The following is a 22935-nucleotide window of genomic DNA, read 5'->3' as shown; positions in this document are numbered from 1 at the left end:
GTTGTATGGTAGTTCTATTTTAGCTTTTTTGAGAAACCTCCATACTGTTTTCCAGAGTGGCTGTAGCAGTTTGCATTCCCACCAACAGCGCTGGAGGGTTCCCCCTTTCTCCGCATCCTCGCCAACATCTGTTGTTTCCTGAGTCGTTAGCGTTTGGCATCCTGACAGGTGTGAGGTAGTATCTCATTGTGGTTTTGATTTGTATTTCCCTGATGATCAGTGATGTTGAACATTTCTTCACGTGTCTGCTAGCCATTTATATGTCTTCTTTGGAGAAATGTCTTCTGCCCGTATCTTAACGGGATTACTTATTTTTGGGGTGTTGAGGTTGATAAATTCTTTATAGGTTCTGGATACTACTAGCCCTTTCTTCGATATGTCATCTGCAAATATCTTCTTCCATCCCATAGGTTGCCTTTTAGTTTTGTTGATTGTTTCCTTCACTGTGCAGAAGCTTTTGATCCTGATGAGGTCCCAATAGTTCATTTTTGCTTTTGCTGCCCTTGCCTCGGGTGACGTATCTAGTAAGAAGTTGCTGCGGCCGAGGTTGAGGAGGTTGCTGCCTGTTTTCTCCTCTAGGATTTTGATGGTTTCCTGTCTGATATTTAAGTCTTTAATCCATTTTGACTTCTTTTTTTTTTTTTTTTGTATGGTATAGGAAAAGTGGTCCAGTTTCATTCCTGTGCATGTCGCTGTCCCGTTTTCCCAACACCATTTGGTGAAGAGGCTGTCTTTTATTCCCTTGGATATTCTTTCCTGCTTTGTGGAAGATTAGCTGACCATATATTTGTGGGTCCATTTCTGGGTTCTCTGTTCTGTTCCATTCATGGGTCAGTTTGTTTTTGCTCCAGTACCGTAATGTTTTGATGATTACAGCTTTATTATACAGCTTGTAATTTTGGAGTTGTGATGCCTCTGGCCTTGGTTTTCTTTTTCATCATTCCTTCGGCTCTTCAGGGTCTTTTTGTTCCATATAGGTTTTAGAATTGTTTGTTCTGTCTCTATGAAAAATGATGGTGGTATTTTGATAGGGATTGCATCGAGTGTGTAGATTGCCTCGGGTAACATAGACATTTTAACAATATCTGTTACAGTCCATGAACATGGGTTGTTTTTCCATTTTTTTGGAATCTTTTTCAATTTCTTTCATAAGTGTTCTATAGTTTTCAGAATATAGATCGTTTACTTCTTTGTTTAGATTTATTCCTAGGTATCCTATGGGTTTTGGTGCAATTGTAAATGGGATCGATTCCTTGATTTCTCTTTCTGCTGCTTCATTATTGGAGTATAGAAATGCAACTGACTTCTGTGTGGTGATTTTATATCCTGAGACTTTGCATAATTCCTGTATCAGTTCTAGCAATTTGTTGGTGGAGTCATTTGGGTTTTCTACTTCAGAGTATCAATGTCATCTGCGAAGAGTGAAAATTTGACTTTTGGATGCCTTTCATTTCTTTTTGTTGTCTGATTGCTGAGGCTAGGACTTCCAGTACTATGTTGAACAACAGTGGAGAGACTGGGCATCCCGGTTGTGTTCTTGACCTTAGGGGGAAAGCTCTCAGTTTTTCCCTATTGAGGATGATATTAGCTCTGGGTCTTTTTCACATATGGCCTTTACGATGTTGAGGTATGTTCTTTTTATCCCTACTTTGTTGAGGGTTTTTATCAAGAAGGGATGCTGTACTTTGTCCAATGCTTTTTTTCTGCATCTATTGAGAGGATTGTATGGTTCTTATCCTTTATTTTATTAATGTGGTGTCTCACGTTGATTGATTTGCAGATATTGAACCACCCCTGCAGCCCAGGAATTTTAGCCACTGTTTTCTAAATTGGCGCCAGTGCTATTACCTTATACCAAAGTATCCCTCAACCTCATTACCCATGGCTTCCCACCAAGTTGCCTCTCTGGTGAACACAAGAGTTGTGATGAATTAGAAGATAGCAGAGGCAAAGGTCTAAGGAAAGGCTGAGCACATCACCTGGAATGATGGCCTCCATCACGTACCTTTTACTTCCCACCTCTCAAACTGTGGATACATCTGCTGACCTCTCTGAACGTCAGTTTCCTGATCTGTAAACAGGAATAACAACACCTTGTCAACAGTGGGAAGATTAGATAAGATCCTGTATATGAAAAATTTGTGGCATAATGCCTGGCAACCTAGTAGATGTGTAAGTAGAACAAAGTATGATATCCCCAAATCTCTCATTCCACAACCACAAAATTCACATTATGGGAACATCTAGAAATGGAAGAAATGATTGTGAGATTTTTTTTTTATCACCACAGACCTGGACAAAAGCACTCCTTTGCTCCATAATAGTCTGTGACTCCCGTTGGTGTCAGGATGGCCCAAACTTCTTAGCATGAATATGAAGTCCTTTAGGACATACTCCCTTCCTACGATTTCAGCCTTATCTGTTTTCAACCCCTACTCTCTCCAAACTTGACACCCTATGAGCCGTGAATCATATGGAATATCCCAGTTGTCTGAAAGCACCATGCCCACCCTCCTTTCTGGGCACTTAAAAAATGTTCTTTCCAAAAAAAAAAAATATTCTTTCCTATACCTGAAATGATATTCACTGTACTAATTTCTGTTTATCATTCCATACAGTTCAGATGCCATCTACTCAAGAAGATTTCTGTAGCCTCCTGATGGCCTGGCTGGGTTAAATGCTCCATCTCTGTGCTTTCCTAGTGCTCAAAGTGTTTTATTGCTATCCTAATGCTCTCAGTGTTCTGTTGGAATACTCTCCCTCAACTATCTCTTCCATCTCTCTGAGGTCCTTGAGGGGACTGGATTTTGAGATCCATAGTGCCTACCACACAGTAGTGCTGAATAAATGCTTATTCAGCATTTATTGCCAACACAAGTAAGACTGTTTAAGGAAGTGCAAGTTTTAGACAGACTTCTATTGTGATAAGAACACTTAACGTGCAATCTGGCCTCTTAACAGATTTTAACTGCATGTTATTGTTGACATTAGGTGCAGTGTTGTATGGAAGATCTCTACAGTTTATTCATTTTACTTAATTTATGCTTGTGGATTAATAACTGCCTAATAATTAATAACTGCCTATTTTCTCCTCCCCCTGAGTCCCTGTTAACTACCATTCCAGTTTGATTTTATGAATTTAACTATCGTAGATAACTCCTGTAAGTGGAATCATGCAGTACTTGTACTTTTTTGGCCTGGCTTATTTCACTTTGCATAAATATCCTCCAGGTTCATGCATACTGTCACACATTGCAGAAGTTGCTTCTTTTTTAAGGCTGAAAAGTATTACACTGTACGTATACACCACATGGCCTACCTTCATGGCCTGCCTTTATTCCTTTGCATGTGGACTTCCAGTTTCTCCAACACCATTTGTTGAGGAGATTGTCCTTTTTCCATTGAATGACCTTGGCACCTTTGTTAAAAATCAACTGACCACATACACAAAGGTTTATTTCTGACTCTTCTATTCCACTGGTATATATGTCTGTCTTTATGCCAGAACCACACTGTTTTTTTTTTATTACTGTACCTTTGTAGTAAGTTTTGAAATTAGGAAGTGTGAATCCTCCACCTTTGTTCATTCTTTTCCAAACTGTTTGGGGTCCCTTTGAGAGTCTATATGAATTATAAGATGGATTTTTCTATATCTGCAAAACATGTCATTGGTATTCTGACAGGTATTACATTAAATCTATAGAATGCTTTGAGTACTATTGACATCTTAATAATGTTAAATCTTCCAATAAATGAACATGGTATGTCTTTCCATTAATTTGTGTCCTTTAACTTTTTCTTTCAGCAATTTTTTTATAGTTTTCAGCATATAAAACTTCCACCTCATTGGTTAAGTTTGTTCATAAGTATTTTATTCTTTCAATGCTATTGTTGTCGAGTTTAGAGGTTTTATATATTCTGGTACTAATCCTTTTCAAGATGTGTGGTTTGAAAATATTCTCTCTAAGGATGTAGTTTGTCATTTCGTCATTTTAACACGTTCTTTCATTTCCAAAGTTGCTTAGGTTAACACTGTTTCCCTTACAACCTTCAGTGAGTTTTTTTTTCATGCATTCAAAATATGGTTAGAAGTTTCTGTCACACTCTGCGTTCCATCCTGATATTCCTGAATTCCTTAATGATGTTCTAAAATTTTGGATACATTAAATTTCATTCTGTGTGCTGTAAGCCTCTATAGATTGTGACAACTACATAGTGTCATGTGAGCACCAATCAAACATCACACAGTCTTAGTCTGCTCAGGTTACTATAACAAAAGACCATACACTCAGTGGCTCAAACAACAGATATTTATTTCTCACAGTTCTGGAGACTGAGAAGGCAAAGATCAGGATACCAGAACACCAGAGTGTTCTCCATGAGTATACTCTTTCTGGCTTGAAGATGGCCTCCTTCTCGTTATGTCCTCCCTCACTTGACAGAATGAGAGTGCGCTTTGGGCATTTCCTTTTCTTACAGATACTATTACTCCCATCATGAGGGCCATACCCTCATCCAAACCTAGTTAATGGCCACCTCCAAATATTATCACGTTGGGGCTTAGAATTCACATATGAATTCTGAGGGCTGGGGGTACAAATATTCAGTGCATAGCACACATCTATACGAGGTTCAAAGCCCCTTTATCTATACAAGTTCCCCTCCCACAACTCCTGCCAAGCACAGACCACTTCACTATCTCTGGTTTTGCCTTTTCCACAATTTCTTGTAATTGGATCACAGAGAGGAAAAAATATACACACATACATATATGTAGCCATTTGAGACTGGCTTCTTAAACTTAGCAATAGGAATTTAGGATTCATCCATATCTCTCCATGGCCTGAAAGATCATTCCTTTCTTTTGCCAAATAGTACTCCATCGTATGGAGGCACCAAGATCATTTATTCATTCACCTATTGATGCACATCTTGGGTGCTTCCTGTTTTGCAATTATGAATAAACGCGCCATAGACATTGGCGTGTAGGATTTTGTGCGAACTGATGATGTTGGACTTTGCTGATGCCCTGTGATCCTGGAAAACAAAGAAGGTGAAGAACTCTCCCCAGTTTGTGTTCCAGGAAACTGCTTCCTGCAAGGAGTCTTCCTTCCCCATATGACTCAGAGGAGAATCCACAGGTGCCCCCTTGTTTGCTGTGGCAAAACCAGACACGGTCCCACCAAATTCCCATTCTTCAACTCGTAAATGATTAGCCAAACTACTTGTGTTTACTGAAAAACTGGAGCAAAATACTTGTTAATCAGACTCTGCTTAAAGTTCTGTCCTTTCCCTGGGTTTCTGAACTTTGACCCACTGGCAGCCAGAGCCAGCACACAGCCCCTTCTGGGAGTAGGCTGGCTTCAGGGTGAAGCATTCCTTGATTCCCAGTCTTTTCACACCACCCTTTCATTCCATTCCTCCACCCTGGGTTCCCTGTGTCCTCTCTAGAAAATAAAGAGCCTTTTGGCCTAACTCTTGAGATGCTTGCTGATCTTATGGTCAGAGTATTCTCTCTGTTTATAATAGTACCTCTCCCCACCCCTTTTCCTTACAATAATCCTTTGAACAGTTTCTCCTTACTACCTCTGCATTAGTTCTGGAGGTTGCTTTTTATTTGACAGGAGATAAGTTTTTAAATCAAACGGGCAAATACTTAATAGCACGATTATTGGCTCCTATTACTGTAAGACTCTGGTAAGACCAGAGTCTTGACTTGGTAAGACCCTATCAAACTGTCTTCTAAAGTTGCTGTATGATTCAGAGCTTCCAACCTTAAATGAATGACTGCTGTACAGTCAAATGAATGTTGCTCTACATGCTCACCAGCAGTTGGTTTTGTCAGTTTTCTGGATATTAGCCATCTGAATAATGCATAGCATTATCTCATCACTACTTTATTTGCATTTCCCAAGTGCCAAATGATCTTGATCATCTTTTCATATGCTCACTTGCCATTTGTATATTTTAATTGGTGAGGTGTATGTTCCAATCTTTTGTCCATTTGTAATTGAGTTATTTGTTTAATTAGTCTTTGCGTTATATCAGTCCTTTGTATATTTGGACGCAAGTCCTTTAACAAGACATGGGTTGTTTTGTTTTATTTTTATTTTAAAGATTTTATTTATTTAGTCATGAGAGAGAGAGAGAGAGAGAGAGAGAGAGAGAGAGGCAGGCAGAGACACAGGCAGAAGGAGAAGCAGGCTCCATGCAGGGAGCCTGACGTGGGACTCAATCCTGGGTCTCAAGGATCATGCCCTGGGTTGAAGGCAAACCGCTGAGCCACCCGGGCTGCCCTTGTTTTGTTTTTTAAAGATTTATTTATTTATTCATGAGAGAAACAGACTGAGAGAGAGAAGCAGAGACGTAGGCAGAGGGAGAAGCAGGCTTCTTTCAGGGAGCCCGATGTGGGACCCGATCCTGGGTCCCGGGATCACGAGCTGAGCTGAAGGCAGGCACCCAATGGCTGAGCCTCCCAGGCATCCCTCAGGCATGAGTTTTGCAAATATTTTTCTTCCAGTCTCTGGATTGCCTTTCATTTCTTAACAGCCTCTTTTGCAGAGTGCAAGGTTTCTTATTTTTTGTAATTTTAATTTTAATTTTTTTTGGCTTTTATGGCACTCTGTGGTTCCACCCAGAGTCATCCTTTACATTTTATTTTTAAAATTTTTTTTTGTTGGAGATCAATTTTTTTTGTTTTTTTTTTTTAATAAAGTCCAACTCAGCTTGCTTTTTCTTTCTTTCTTTCTTTCTTTCTTTCTTTCTTTCTTTCTTTCTTTCTTTCTTTCTTTCTTCTTTTTTTCTTTTCTTTCTTTTTTCTTCTATTTCATGGGCTCTACTTACGGTGTTCTGTGTAAAAGCTCAGCAGCAAACACAAAGTCATGTTGATTTTCTCCTATGTTTCCTTCAGAAGGAAGGAAGATACTTTATAGTTGAATTTTAAATATAAGCTCTTGTTCCTTTTTGAGTTAATTTGTGTAAGAGTGTCAGATCTGGGGCTAGGTTAAACTTTTATGGCCTTGGACTCCAAATTGTTCCAGCACCATTTATTGAAAAGACTATTCCTTCTCCATCAAATTGTGCCTGTACCTTTGTCAAGTTCAACTAAGTCATATTTGTGCAAGTCTGTTACAGGTTTGCTGCTGTGATGCATTAAACTCTGTGTCAATTCTTTGGTGATACCACACTGTCTTGATTACTACAGCTTTATAGTAAGCCTTGAAATCAGATAATATGAGTCCTGGACCTTTATTCTTCTTTTCCAGAAAGAAGTGTTATCTATTCTATTTTTTAAAGATTTTATTTATTTATTCATGAGAGACAGAGAGACAGAGAGAGAGGCAGAGACACAGGCAGAGGGAGAAGCAGGCTCCATGCAGGGAGCTTGACGGTGGGACTCGATCCCGGGTCTCCAGGATCACACCCCAGGCTGAAGGCGGCGCTAAACCACTGAGCCACCAGGGCTGCCCTGTGTTATCTATTCTAGAGCCTCTGGTTTTCTATACAAGTTTTAGATTGGGATGTCAATATCTTCAGAGAGCTTGCTGCAATTTTGATGGGGATTCTGTTGTTTCTATAGGTAAGTCTGGGAAGAATTGAAATTTTAACAAGTATGGGTTTTCCAGTCCATGTGTATGAAATATCTCTCCTTTTAGTTAGATTTTCTTTGATTTCTACATCATTGTTTGTGGTTCTCCACAAACAGATCCTGCGTATATTTGTTATATTTATACCTAAGTACTTCATATGTAGGGTTGCTATTGTAAACGGTTATTTGGGGGCAGGGGGTGTTATTTGGATACTAACCCTTTATCCAATTAAAAAATGGGCAGAAGACATGAACAGACATTTCTTCATAGAAGACATACAGATGACCAACTGACACATGAAAAGATGCACAACATCACTCATCATCAGGAAAATGCAAATCAAAACCAGAATGAGCTATCACCTCACACATGTCCAAATGGCTAAAATCCAAAACATAAGAAACAACAAGTGTTTGCGAGGATGTAGAGAAAAAGGAATCCTCTAGCACTGTTGGTGGGAATGCAAACTGGTGTAGCCGCTGTGGAAGGGCAGTATGGAGGGGGCCTCAAAAAATTAAAAATAGAACCTACCATATGATCTAGTAATTGCACTACTGGGTACTTACCCAAAGAATATGACAACACTAGGTCAAAGGGATGTATGTGCCCCTGTGTTTATTGCAGCATTATTTGCCATAACCAAATTACGGAAGGAGCCCAAATGTTCATTGATAGATGAATGGATAAAGAAGATATGTATGTATACACACATACACTATGTATGTGTGTGTGTGTGTGTGTGTTTTATACAGAACCCCAGAAGAAGAATCCATGTACACACACACACACTGGAATATTATTCAGCCATAAAAAAGAATGAAATCTTGCCATTTGCAACAACATGGATGGATGTAAAGAGTATTATGCTAAGCGAAATAAGCCAGTCAGAGAGAGACAAATATCATAGATTTCACTCATATGTGGAATCTAAGAAACAAAACAAATGAACAAAGGAAAAAAAGAGAGACAAACCAAGAAACAGACTATTAACAAGTGGAGGTCGGGTGTAATAGGTGAAGGGAATTAAAGAGTACACTTATTTTGATGAGCACTGAGTAATACATGGAATTGTTGCATCACTCTCTTGTACACCTGAAACTAATATATCCCTGTATGTTAACTACACTGGAACTAAAAAACAAAAACAAAAACAAAAACAAAAAACAAAAAACGCAACACCTAGTAACTATAAGTGAGAAAAGACTCAGAAATGGATATGTTAAAGACCTGATGAGTTATTTTTTTAAGTAATTTAAAAAACTATCAAATTCTGATTGTTCAGTGTTCATATGTAGGTAAGGAATTGCCATGTGTATATTGTACCTTATATCGTGGGGGCCGTACTAAACTCCCTTATTAATGCAACGGTTTTTTTGTAGATTCCTTGGTATTTTTTATGTAAATAATTGTGTCTGCTGCAAATAAAAATTGTGGTATTTCAGCATTTCCAATCTGTACACCTTTTAATTCCTCTTTCCGTTCTTATGTAACAAGCTGGGATTCTAATACATATTGAATAGGAGTGATGACAGCAGACTTATCTCGAGGGGAAGTGTCTGACTGTCATCCTTAAGCCTGATGTTGCCTGTAGGGTTTTCCCAGATCTTTTTCATCAGGTTAGGGATGTTCCCCTCCATTCCTAGTTTACCGAGAGCTTTTCACATGAAGTCTGTTGAATTATCAAATGCTCTCTGCATCGATTGATATGATCATATGATTTCTGTTCTTTAGCCTGTTGATGTGGTGAACTACATTTGTTGATTTTCAAATGTTGAACTGGTTTTGTGTGCCTGAAAGATATGTCATTTGTTTGTGGTGTACAGTTCTTTGCATGCATTGTTGGATTCGATTTGCTGATGTGTTGTTGAGGGATTTTATGACAATGTTCATGAGAGATCATGGTCTGCATCATCTTTGTCTGTCTTGCTATTAGGGGAAATGCAGACCTCAGAGAACGAGTTAGGAAATGTTCTTCTGCCTCTACATTCTGGAAGAGATGGTGGAAAATTGGAATCATTTTTTTTTCTTTAAGTGTTTGTTTGGAATTCACCAAGGAAAAAGTCTGGGCCCTGGGCATAAATACATAACTGTTCGGGTTATCTATTTTTCCGTGTGAGATTTGATAGTGTCTTCCAAGGAATCTGGCCATTCCCTCTACTGGTTCAAATTTGCAGGCATAGGATTGCCAGTGGCATTCCTTTTTATTATCATTTTAGTGCCTATGAGATCAGTAGTGATGTCCATTCTTTCCACTCAGATATTGGTAAGTTGTGTCTTCCCCCCTTTTTTTCTTCTTGGCCAGAAAGAGGTTTGCCTCTCTTATTGGCCTTTGCTAAGAACCCGGCTTTTGGTGTCACTGAATTTTTTTTTAAATTTTTATTTATTTATGATAGTCACAGAGAGAGAGAGAGAGAGAGAGAGAGAGAGAGAGGCAGAGACACAGGCAGAGGGAGAAGCAGGCTCCATGCACTGGGAGCCTGACGTGGGATTCGATCCCGGGTCTCCAGGATCGCGCCCTGGGTCAAAGGCAGGCGCCAAACCGCTGCGCCACCCAGGGATCCCTGTCATTGAATTTTTGCTATGGTTTTCCTGCTTTTGATTTCATTGTCTTCTGCTCTGATTTTTATGATATATTTCTTTCTGTTTACTTTGGGCTTAAACTGGTCTCTTTTCCTACTTTCGTGAGGTTTATGATTTTAGATCATAAAATCATAAAAGAGTTTAGAACATAAAAGAGTTCTTCCTCTCCAGTACCTGAATGTATGCTCTAAATTTCATTTCCCTCTGAGGCAATGCTATTGCTGTATCACAATACTTTTGAATTTTCATTTTAATTTAGTTCAAAACGTCTTTCGGTTTCTCTGGAGCTTCCTTCTTTCATCCATGTGCCGATTAGAAATGTTTTGTTTCATCTCCAAACCTAGGCAGCTTATCCATCTACTTCTCTGTTGTTGATTTCTAGCTTAATTCCATTGCGGTGTGAGAACCTACTTTGTAGGACTCCTACTCCTTTATATTTGTAAAGTTGTGCTTTCTGTCCCCACATATGATCTATCTTTGTGAATGTTCCCCGTGAGCTTGAGAGGCTACGGATTCCACTCTTGTTGAGTGGAGTGTTCTATACAAGTCAAGTAGATCGAGTTGATGGATAATGCTGTTCAGGTTGTCGGTATCTTTTTGGTATCTGCTTGTCTGCCTGCTTGGTTTACCAATTAGTGGCAGAGGGGTGTTGAAATCTCTCACTGCAGTCAGGGATTTATGCATTTCTTTTTGAACTTTTACCAGGTTTTGCCTCAAACATTTTGATGCTGTTTAACACTGTGATTAGGGGCTTACACAGTTAGGATTGTTATGTCCTCTTGGAGAATTGACTCCTTAATCATTATGTGATGCCCCTCCTTATTCCTATCCCTGGCAGTTTTCATTGTTCCATGTCGGCTTTATCTGAAATTAATGTAGCTCCTGCGTCTTGCTTTGGCTTAGTGTTAGCATGGTAAACCTTTTCCTATTCCTTTACTTCTTAAGCTACCTGAGTCTTGATGTTGAGTGTGAGGTTCTTGCAGGCAGCTTATACTTGGGTCTTTCTTTTGTCCACTCAGAAAATCTCTGTCTTTAGTGGGTGTCCTTAAGCCATTCTCACTTAGAGTGATGATTGGTATAATCGGATTGATATTTGCGCCTGTTTTCCCCTCTTTTACCGTATTGCTTATACTGCTTCTCAAACTATTTTCAGCGGTTGCCCTAGAGTTTAGAATATACACTTTTACTAAGCCAAGTCCACCTTCAGATAATAGTATATGGCTTCATGTGTAGTGCAGGTACCTTATCACAGAGTATTCCTAATTCCTCCCTCCCATTGCTTGGGATACTTCTGTCTTTCACCTATCCGTGTGCTATGATCATTCGATACATTGTGCTATCCTGTTTTAGAGAACAGTCCTCTTTTAGATGACACAAGAATGAGAACCATAAAAGATGTTAATTCACCTCCATTTTACTTCACGAGTCTCTTCCTTTCTTTAGGTAGACCCATGTTTCTGACCCATATTATTTTCCTTCTGCCTGAAGAACATCTCTTAACGTTTCTTGTGAGGCAGGTTTCCTGCAGATGAATTTGCTCAACTTTTGTTTGTCTGAGAGTCTTTACCTTCTTGTGTTCCTGTTTTACTGGAAATAGATTTCTAGGTAGGTGGTTTTTCCTTTTCAATCAACACCTTAAATATTTCATTTCACTCTACCCCTCTGCATGCAGGGTTGTGACGAGAAGTCAGCTGTAATTCTTATTCATGTTTTTCTACGGGTAAGATGTTTTTCTCTTCTAGTTTGTTCTTTCAGCATTTTCTCTTTTAGTTTTTTAATACGGTTTGAATATAAAAAGTCTAAGGGTGTGTGTGTATATATGCTGCTTGGTATTCACTAAGATTCCCAAGTCTGTGCTTTGGTGTCTGTCATTTATTTTGGCAGCTCTTGGCCCTTAGTGCTTCCAACTTTCCTTCTTCTCTGTTATCTCTGCTTCTTTCCTTTTATGGAATTTGGATTAATATGTGAAACTTTTTCCAATTTCACACGGCAGGATGTTCAGTTATGGCTTTTTTTTTTCAGTTTCTCTTTTTACTTCTTAGCATTTCCATTAGGTCATAGGTCAATAAAACTTTCTGATCTTCAGGCTCCTCAGTTCTTTCCTTCATTGTGCTGAGTCTACTGACAAATCCTCATTCCTGTTGTCGTGTTTTAGTTTTCTAGTATTTCCTTTTAATTTTTGCTCAGAATTGCCATCTCTGCATATGTTACCCATCAGCTTTTGCATGTTGCCGATTTTTCCATTAGAGCCCTTAACAAATTAATCATAGGGGCACCTGGGTGGCACAGCGGTTGAATGTTTCTCTTTGGCTCAGGGCATGGTCCCGTGGCCCCGGGATCGAGTCCCACATCGGGATCCCCTCGAGGAGCCTGCTTCTCCCTCTGCCTATGTTTCTGCCTCTCTCTCTCTGTATCTCTCATTAATAAATAAATAAAATCTTTTTAAAAAATAAAATAACTATGATTAATTTGGTGGGTAACTATGATTAACTATGAAAATCTGTGGTTGTGCAGTGCTTTCAGATATAATCCACAGTTATTTCTCTGGAACCCCATGGATGGTAGTGGTAAGGTGGTGGGGGGGGGAGGGGGGAAATTCTATAGTTTCATGATTAAATCTCTTATCTTTTAGTGGGGGCCGTGTCTCTGGGCTGCAACCTTCACAGGTATATCTTCAGTGGCGTCACCTTCTCCCATGCCTTCTGTCCTTCCCCTGGCTGCAGTATTCTCAGATTAGTTCCTGGAAGGCTTCACCCCTGTTGCCTACTCTGTTTCCCTTAGGTGAGACAGGAAGTGTGTGTGTGTGTGTGGGGGGGTGCTGTGTGGGAGGAATACCCTTCTTCCACCTAGGGTAAAGCTCTAGCAAAGTGTTTCCCCTGGAGAGTAGGCCTCTGTCATGGAGAAGGCTCTGGGGGTATTTTGACAATGATTATTCCTCCTCTCTCCCAGTCAGAAAAACTAGGGCATCTTTTCTCAGAACTTCACCCTGAAAATCCATTTCCTGGAGTGAAAGACCATAAACATGTAGCTTCTGCCTAAGACTTCAGTGGGTGAATGGGGGTGGGGTGGGCACAGGGTGGAGATGTAGTAGGGGAAGCAGATTCTCGCTCTCCTGTTAGTCCACACTCAGCTTCGAGCAATTCAACTTATGTACCATTTAAGTACTCTTAGCAGTTTATGACTGCAGAGGAATCTGATCCAGGAAAGCAGATCTCAGTTTGAACAGTCTGAATTCAACTCTCTCTCGAGATCTTATGTGGTGTTTTGCCCTGCCACCATAGTTCTCTGATAAGTTTAAAAAAAAAAAAAAAAGAAGGTTGATGCACTTTTTTGCAGTGTTCTCTTTTTTAAGGAGGGATTGGTGATTTCTACCCTGTTTTATATATTGGAGCTGAAACCAGAAGTCTCACTTGTGACCATTTTTGAAACCTAGCACCATCATTATAAGCCTGTGATTTGCAAATATCATGGTAAGTCCCAAGAGAAGCAGATGCAAGTTGAAAGTATTTGTCTGAGGGAGCCAGTAGGAAGAGTGTGGTGTTTATGGTAGGAAGAGTGATGGGGCACAGTGTGTGTGGGGGGTGCGGAGGGGGTGGATTTAGAATCAAATGATTCTTAGTTTTATTCAATGCTAGTATTATTTAACTTTTAAAATCTCTTTCTCTACACACACAGACACACACACACACAAACACATGTGTGTTTGTGTTTTGAGAAAATTAAGAAATAGGTGGTGCCTCTTATGTAGAAATAGTCTATAGAGATTTTACATAGGAGAATACAAAGAAATTCTAAGCATGATTTCCAGGAGATTGAATAAACACCCCCTAATATATACAATTCCTTAAAAAAGTATCTCTCGCTTCTGGATGTCAGCTGTCACTGTTTGTTAACTAATATGGATGTGTTACTTATGATCACAGCAGGTTTGCACAACAATTGGCTAGGGTAATAATGTGAAAATTGGCCTGTCCTAAGTCTTGGGGAAGCAATGAAAGAAAAGGGACTATGGGATCCCTGGGTGGCGCAGCGGTTTGGTGCCTGCCTTTGGCCCAGGGCGCGATCCTGGAGACCCGGGATCGAATCCCACATCGGGCTCCCGGTGCATGGAGCCTGCTTCTCCCTCTGCCTGTGTCTCTGCCTCTCTCTCTGTGACTATCATAAATAATTTTAAAAAAACATAAAAAAAGGGACTATGGGCCCATTTCACAAGTGAAGAAACGAAGGCTAAAAGAGATTCAGTAACTTGCTGAAAAGTCATGTGCCAAGTCCATCTGATGTCAGCATCGATGTCCTGTCTGGAATACTTCTCTGCCTATCCTGGAATACACACTTTTGAAGAGTCACAGCTTTATTGGAAAATGGTGTTATTTTTTTCAACTAGGTTTGGGGACCAAATTTACTGAGACAAGTACAAGGAGAGATGAATACCATCAGCCAGTTCTTTTCAGAAATCACAAATTATTAAATTATTTAGAAACTAGAAACAGAGACACCTAGGTGGTTCCGTGGTTGAGCGTCTGCCTTTGGCTCAGGGCGTGATCCCGGAGTCCCGGCATTGAGTCCCACATTGGGCTTCCTACATGGAGCCTGCTTCTCCCTCTGCCTACGTCTCTGCCTCTCTTTTCTCTCTCTCTCATAAATAAATAAAATCTTTTTAAAAATTAAACTAGAAACAAAGATAGAGATCTTCCAAATCTGTTTAATGAAGATAGCCTAAACCCTGATTCCCAAACCTGGAAAAGATGATATGTGCACACACGCCCACAGGCCCACATACCTGCGTGGTGCACAAGCACATGTGCACACTCCCACATGTGCCCGTACACACAGAAATATGGATCTGTCTCACTTAGGAGCATAGATTTCATGGTTTTATCCATCAATTTCGAGTATGTAGAGTTTAATGGTATATAGAAAATCTACACATCCTGGTAGTTTTTCTTGTCATGAGAGGATCGTGTAATATTGAGAAATATTTTAGTATTTTAATAATCTATCATATCAATAGGGCAAAGGAGGAGAAAACATATCCTTTGAAATGCTGGGGAAGAAACTCAAGAAATCCAGTGCATCTCTGATAAACTGCGGTCTTTCCTAGTTCTTGTCTTCAGCTGAGAAAATTGCATTAAAACCCTTTATTACTGCCCATCTGCAATCCCTTATCTGAAACCCCTGGGACCAGATGTTGCAGAATTCATATATCATACGTTACATAAGAGCCATAAGTGGGGTCTGGAATAGCACTGATGAATCTAATAAGACAATATTTCCACAGAGAAACACAAATATTCATGCTGAGAAGGATAAATAAAGTCTAAAAACAGCCTCCTGTCAGTACAGGTCATGTTTTATGTGCATATGAGACAGGAAAAATAACTCTGGTTTTCATAGCCTTTGAGATTTCAGACTTACGATAAGGGATTTTTGATTCTGAAGTATGTTTCTGTCAGTTCTTTCTGCATTTTATACGTGTTTTCCCCCTCTATGTTGGTAGATTTTTCCTTTAGTGAAGTATAACCGACAAAGAGAAGGAGCACAAATGATAAATGACAGCAATTTGGTGACATTTCACAAAGTGGACACATGCAAGTAACCACCACCCAGATCAAGATATACGACATTACTAGTGCCCCAGAAACCTATACTGTGTCCTTATCTAGTCATTACACCTGACAGTTAACCACTCTTCTGACCTATGTCACTGTAATGGTTTTTTGTTTGTTTGTTTGTTTTGTTTATTTTGGCTTGTTTTTAAACTTTCTACAAATAGAATTATCAGTCATGTGGCTTTTTATGCCTGGCTTCTTTTGCTCAATGTTCTGATATTGAGATCTGCCCATGTTGTTGCACATAGAGATATTTGCTTGTTTCATGTCTGTATGGTATTCTCTACAATGAGTATACCACACTGTATTTATTCATTCAGCTGTTGATAGATGTTCAGATTATTTCCGGTTCATGACTATCATCAATAACGATGCTGTGAACATTTTCATTCATGTGTTCTGGAGAACATGTTTGCACTGCTGTTTGATATATACATGGATTGGGTGGTAGCCAGAGTTCCATGCTGATGCCCAGTGACCCTTGTCTTTGCACAGTCTCCTCCCAGTGGGTGTGGATGGAACCTGTGGACGTGATGAGATAGCACTCCCACGATTATGTGAAATTATTTAGCAAGAAGGATTTTGCAGGTGTAATTAAGGCCACAGATCAGTTGACCTTAAGATGGGGTGATTGTTCAAGGTGGGCCAGACCTAATCAGGGGAACACTTACAAGGGCCGAGGCCCCGCCTGAAAGAGAGATTGGAGGTTTGAGGGGGCATTCACAGGGGGCCACATGGTGAGGAACTGAAGGCAACCTCTGGGAGAGGAGTGCCGTCCCCAGCTGACACCCAGCGAGAGAAAGGGGCCTCAGTCCTCCAGCAGCCTGGAACCGAATTCAGCTGACAACATGGTTGTGTTTGGAAGGGACTCTCCCTGAAAGCCTCCAGAAAGGGGCACATCAAGTCCACTGCCATCTCATCCTGTGAGACCCAGAGCAGGGAAACCATTCACACTGGGCACAGGCCTCTGACCTGCGCAATTATGAGCTAATAAACGGGGGTTATTTTAAGCTGTTAGGAGTGTGGCCATCTACTCCACGCCAACAGGAAGGTAATACAGATGTCGGTACCTGAATGTGGGGTGCCACCACTGCCAACAGTTAAAGATGTAGGTGTGGCTTTGGAATTGGGTAGTGGGCGAGGGCTGGAGGAATTTTGAGGTGTATGCTAGAGAGAGCCTTGATTGCCTCGGACCGACCATTAGTAGAAATCTGAACTTTGAGGATATGGCTGGTGAGGGCTCAGAAGGAAGCGAGGGACAGATTATTGGAAACTGGAAGAAGGGGGATTCCTTCTTCCAGTTTCCTGCTATGTAGTGGCAGAAAGCTTAACAGGATTGTTGCCTGTGGTTATGTGGAAAGGAGAAGATACAGATGACAAACTTGGATATATGGCAAAGGGAGAGGTTGGAGGTAGCAGAATTTGGGTAGCATAATAGGAAAAACCTAGATTGCCTTGAGCAGAGTATTAGTGCGGATCTGGAATTTAAAAACCAAGGATTGGGACGCCTAGGTGGCTCGGTGGTTGAGCGTCTGCCTTTGGCTTGGGACGTGATCCCGGGTCTGGGGATCGGGTCCCGCACCGGGCTCCCTGTGAGGAGCCTGCTTCTCCCTCTGCCTGTGTCTCTGTCTCTCTCTCTCTCATAAATAAATAAAATCTTAAAAAATAATAAAAACCAAGGATTATTCTAGGCTTTGAAACTTTATCAAAGAATTCTGTCTGCTGTTCTCTCAGCTGGATTTCCAAACTACTTTCTGCCTTCCGATCCCTGCCCCCTTTTCAAACCCGAATGTTCTAGCTGCTATCCTATGCCCATCCCACCACTGTGTGTTGGGGAAGATTGCTTGTCACTTTAGTGTCACCAGTCCTCAGTTGCAGACGGATTGTGCCCCAGGAGTTGTATTGCATGGATTATACCCAGGAACCTCATCCATGCCTGATTTAGATGACTGGGATCATGAGATTCTGGACTTTTGAGCTGTGCAGTTTTGATGAGCTCTTGGACTTGAGCTGTTGCCATAATACCACGAGACATTTGAAGACTGTGGGATGGACTGAATGAATTTTGTCTGTGGGACAGACTGGATCACTGGGGGCCAGAGGGCATGCTGTGGTAGGGGGAGTTCAAAGAGGATTTCAAGTGACCCTCAACCTTGATATACTCCCCTCCCATTCAGTATAAGAGGAGCCCGTGAACATGATCAGACGTCACTCCTGTGACCATGTTACGTTACATGGGAAAAGAGATTTTGGCACATGTATTAAGGTCCCAAATCGGTAGACCTTCGAATAAGGATGTCATCCTGGGTGGGCCAGGCCCAATCAGGTGAGCCCTAATTTTTATTTTTATTTTTTTTGTTTTTTGTTTTTTACCATCTTGTTTTCTTTATTAAATTTTTTTATTGGAGTTCAATTTGCAAACATATAGCATAACACCCAGCGCTCATCCCACCGATGCCCCCCTCAGTGCCCATCACCCAGTCACCCCAACCCCCTGCCCACCTCCCATTCCACCACCCCTTGTTCATTTCCCAGAGTTAGGTGTCTCTCATGTTTTGTCACCCTCACTGATATTTTCACTCATTTTCTCTCATTTCCCTTTATTCTCTTTCATTAATTTTTATATTCCCCAAATGAATGAGACCATATAATGATTGTCCTTTTCTGATTGACTAATTTCGCTGAGCATAATACCCTCCAGGTCCCTCCACATCGAAGCAAATAGTGGGTATTTCTCGTTTCTAATGGCTGAGTAATATTCCATTGTATACATAGACCACATCTTCTTTATCCATTCATCTTTTGATGGACACCGACGCTCCTTCCACAGTTTGGCTATTGTGGACATTGCTGCTATAAACATTGGGGTGCAGGTGTCCCGGCATTTCACTGCATCTGTATCTTTAGGGTAAATCCCCAGAAGTGCAATTGCTGGGTCATAGGGCAGGTCTATTTTTAACTCTTTGAGGAAACTCCACACAGTTTTCCAGAGTGGCTGTACCCGTTCACATTCCCACCAACAGTGCAAGAGGGTTCCCCTTTCTCCACATCCTCTCCAACATTTGTTGTGTCCTGCTTTGTTAATTTTCCCCCATTCTCACTGGTGTGAGGTGGTATCTCATTGTGGTTTTGATTTGTATTTCCCTGATGGCCAGGGATGCAGAGCACTTTCTCATGTGCGTGTTGGCCATGTCTATGTCTTCCTCTGTGAAATTTCTGTTCATGTCTTTTGCCCATTTCAGGACTGGATTGTTTGTTTCTATGGTGATGAGTTTAATAAGTTCTTTATAGATCTTGGATACTAGCCCATTATCTGATAGGTCATATGCAAATATCTTCTCCCATTCTGTAGGTTCTGTTTTAGTTTTGTTGACTGTTTCTTTTGTTGTGCAGAAGCTTCTTATCTTGATGAAGTCCCAATAGTTCATTTTTGCTTTTGTTTCTCTTGCCTTCATGGATGTATCTCACAAGAAGTTGCTGTGGCCAAGTTCAAAAAGGGTGTTGCCTATGTTCTCCTCTAGGATTCTGATGGAACCTTGACTCACATTTAGACCTTTCATCTGTTCGAGTTTATGTTTGTGTATGGTGTAAGAGAATGGTCTAGTTTCATTCTTCTGCATGTGGATGTCCAATTTTACCAGCACTAATTACTGAAGAGACTGTGTTTTTTTCCAGTGGATAGTTTTCCCTCCTTTATCGAATATTAGTTGACCATAAAGTTGAGGGTCTACTTCTGGATTCTCTATTCTGTTCCATTGATCTCTGTGTCTGTTTTTGTGCCGGTACCACACTGTCTTGATGACCACAGCTTTGTAGTACAACCTGAAATCTGGCATTGTGATGCCCCCAACTATGGTTTTCTTTTTTAAAATTACCCTGGCTATTCGCAGTCTTTTCTGATTCCACACAAATCTTAAGATGATTTGTTCCAACTCTCTGAAGAAAGTCCATGGTATTTTGATAGGGATTGCATTAAACGTGTAAATTGCCCTGGGTAATATTGACATTTTCACACTATTAATTCTTCCAATCCATGAACATGGAATATTTTTCCATCTCTTTGTGTCTTCCTCAATTTCTTTCAGAAGTGTTCTGTAGTTTTTAGGGTATACATCCTTTACTTCTTTGGTTAGGTTTATTCCTAGGTATCTTATTCCTTTGGGTGCTATTGTAAATGGCATTGACTCCTTAGTTTCTCTTTCTTCAGTCTCATTGTTAGTGTACAGAAATGCCACTGATTTCTGGGCATTGATTTTGTATCCTGCCACACTGCCAAATTGCTGTATGAGTTCTAGCAATCTTGGGGTGGAGTCTTTTGGGTTTTCTATGTAGAGTATCATGTCATCTGCAAAGAGCAAGAGTTTGACTTCTTCTCTGCCAATTTGAATGCCTTTTATTTCTTTTTGTTGCCTGATTACTGAGGCTAGGGCTTCTAGTCCTATGTTGAATAGCAGTGGTGAGAGTGGACATCCCTGTCTTGTTCCTGATCTTAGGGGAAAGGCTCCCAGTGCTTCCCCATTGAGAATGATATTTGCTGTGGTATTTTCCTAGATGGCTTTTAAGATGCTGAGGAATGTTCCCTTTATCCCCACACTCTGAAGAGTTTTGATCAGGAATGGATGCTGTATTTTGTCAAATGCTTTCTCTGCATCTATTGAGAGGATCATATGGTTCTTGTTTTTTCTCTTGCTGATATGATGAATCACATTGATTGTTTTATGAGTGTTGAACCAGCCTTGCATCCCGGGGATAAATCCCACTTGGTCATGGTGAATAATCTTCTTAATGTATTGTTGGATCCTATTGGTTAGTATCTTGTTGAGAATTTCTGCATCTGTTTTCCTCAGGGATGTTGGTCTATAATTCTCCTTTTAGGTTGGGTCCTTGTCTGGTTTTGGAATTAAGGTGATGCTGGCCTCATAGAACGAGTTTGGAAGTATTCCGTCTCTTTTTATCTTTCCAAACAGCTTTAGTAGAATAGGTATGGTTTCTTCTTTAAACGTTTGATAGAATTCCCCTGGGATGCCATCTGGCCCTGGACTTTTGTGTCTTGGGAGGTTTTTGATGACTGCTTCAATGTCCTCCGGGGTTATCAGCCTGTTCAGGTTTACTATTTCTTCCTGTTCCAGTTTTGGTAGTTTGTGATTTTCCAGAAATGCGTCCGTTTCTTCTATATTGCCTACTTTATTGGCGTATAGCGGCTCATAATAAGTTTTGAAAATCGTTTGTATGTCCTCGGTATTGGTGGCGATCTCTCCTTTCTCATTCATGATTTTATTAATTTGAGTCTTTTCTCTCTTCTTTTTAATAAGGCTGGCTAATGGTTTATCTGTCTTATTAATTCTTTCAAAGAACCAACTCCTGGTTTTGTTGATCTGTTCCACAGTTCTTCTGGTCTCGATTTCGTTGAGTTCTGCTAGAATCTTTATTAATTCTCTTCTTCTGCTGGGTGTAGGATCTATTTGCTGTTTTTTCTCCAGCTCCTTTAGGTGCAAGGTTAGCTTTTGTATTTGAGTTCTTTCCAGTTTTTGGATGGATGTTTGTATTGTGATGTAGTTCCCCCTCAGGACTGCCTTTGCTGTGTCCCAAAGATTTTGAACGGTTGTATCTTCATTCTCATTAGTTTCCATGAATCTTTTTAATTCTTCTCTAATTCCCTGGTTGACCCTTTCATCTTTTAGCAGGATGCTCTTTAACCTCCACTTATTTGAAATCCTTCCAAACTTCGTCTTGTGATTTAGTTCTAGTTTCAAAGCATTATGGTATGAAAATATGAAGGGGACGATCCCAATCTTTTGGTATCAGTTAAGATCTGATTTGTGACCCAGTATGTGGTCTATTCTGGAGAAAGTTCCGTGTGCACTCGAGAAGAATGTGTATTCAGTTGCGTTTGGATGTAAAGTTCTGTAAATATCTGTGAAATCCATCTGGTCCAGTGTATCATTTAAAGCTCTTGTATTCTTTGGAGATGTTGTGCTTAGAAGATCTGTCGATTGTAGAAAGTGGTGTGTTCAAGTCTCCCAGTATCAGTGTATTATTGTCTAAGTATGTTTAGACATAAACATACTTACTTTGTTTATTAATTGATTGATACACTTGGCAGCTCCCACATTCGGCGCATAAATATTCATGATTGTTACGTCCTCTTGTTGCATAGATCCTTTAAGCATGATATAGTGGTCCTCTTCATCTCTTACTACAGTCTTTGGGATAAACTTTAATTTATCTGATATAGGGATGGCTACCCCTGCTTTCTTTTGAGGACCATTTGAATGGTAAATCGTTCTCCAACCTTTCATTTTCAGGCTATAGGTGTCCTTATGTCTAAAATGAGTCTCTTGTAAACAGCAAATAGATGGGTCCTGCTTTTTTATCCAGTCTGAAACCCTGTGCCTTTCGATGGGGTCATTAAGCCCACTCACGTTCAGAGTTACTATTGAAAGATATGAATTTAGTGTCATCATGATACCTATTCAGTCCCTGTTTTTGTGGATTATTTCCTTGGACTTCCTCTTTCTTTTACAGAGTCCCCCTCAATATTTCTTGCAGAGCTGGTTTGGTGGTCACATATTCTTTCAGTTTCTGCCTATCTTGGAAGCTCTTTATCTCTCCTTCTATTCTGAATGAGAGCCTTGCTGGATAAATTATTCTTGGCTGCATGTTCTTCTCATTTAGGACCCTGAATATATCTTGCCAGCCCTTTCTGGCCTGTAGGTCTCTGTGGAGATGTCTGCTGTCATCCTAATACTTCTCCCCACAAAGGTTATGGATTTCTTACCTCTTGCTGCTTTTAGGATCTTCTCTTTATCTTTGGAATTTGCAAGTTTTGGTATTAAATGTCGAGGTGTTGAGCGGTTTTTATTGACTTTAGAGGGGGAAGCTCTCTATCTCCTGGATCTGAATGCCTGTTTCCCTTTCCCAGTTAGGGAAGTTCTCAGCTATGATTTGTTCAAATACACTTTCTGGTCCTCTGTCCCTTTCGGCGCCCTCGGGAACCCCCGTAGATTAAACGTAGATTTTTTTCCTTCTGAGGCTGTCATTTATTTCCCTTAACCTATCCTCATGTTATTTTAATTGTTTTTCTCTTTTTTCCTCAGCTTCCTTCCTTGCCATCAACTTGTCTTCTATGTCACTCACTAGTTCTTCTACCTCATTAT

The 22935-nt window shown here is 40.3% G+C and overlaps 1 protein-coding gene and 1 long non-coding RNA gene across 6 annotated transcripts in view; one reads left to right on the top strand and one right to left on the bottom strand.

The window, feature by feature from the left end:
* EZHIP (EZH inhibitory protein) overlaps positions 1-22935 on the bottom strand; it is a 104008-nt gene that overhangs the window by 8769 nt on the left and 72304 nt on the right. For 2 of the 5 annotated variants that reach the window (XR_012026087.1, XR_012026088.1), the window contains one exon: positions 2006-2071. The exons of 2 other annotated variants lie outside the window; for them this stretch is intronic. The gene's annotated coding sequence lies outside the window, so the exon portion shown is untranslated. Of the gene's footprint in view, positions 1-1793; positions 2072-22935 lie in introns of those variants that run through there. One more of the 5 variants, XR_012026097.1, reaches the window with a different exon arrangement.
* The window catches only part of LOC140627258 (uncharacterized), a 76341-nt gene that overhangs the window by 8016 nt on the left and 45390 nt on the right, over positions 1-22935 (top strand). The window lies entirely within an intron of this gene.

This window comes from Canis lupus, chromosome X, assembly GCF_048164855.1.
Source record: "Canis lupus baileyi chromosome X, mCanLup2.hap1, whole genome shotgun sequence".
NCBI classification, from domain to species: Eukaryota; Metazoa; Chordata; class Mammalia; order Carnivora; family Canidae; genus Canis; species Canis lupus.
The sequence above is the reverse complement of the archived record's forward strand: the minus strand, read 5'-3'. Positions and strand labels throughout refer to the sequence as shown.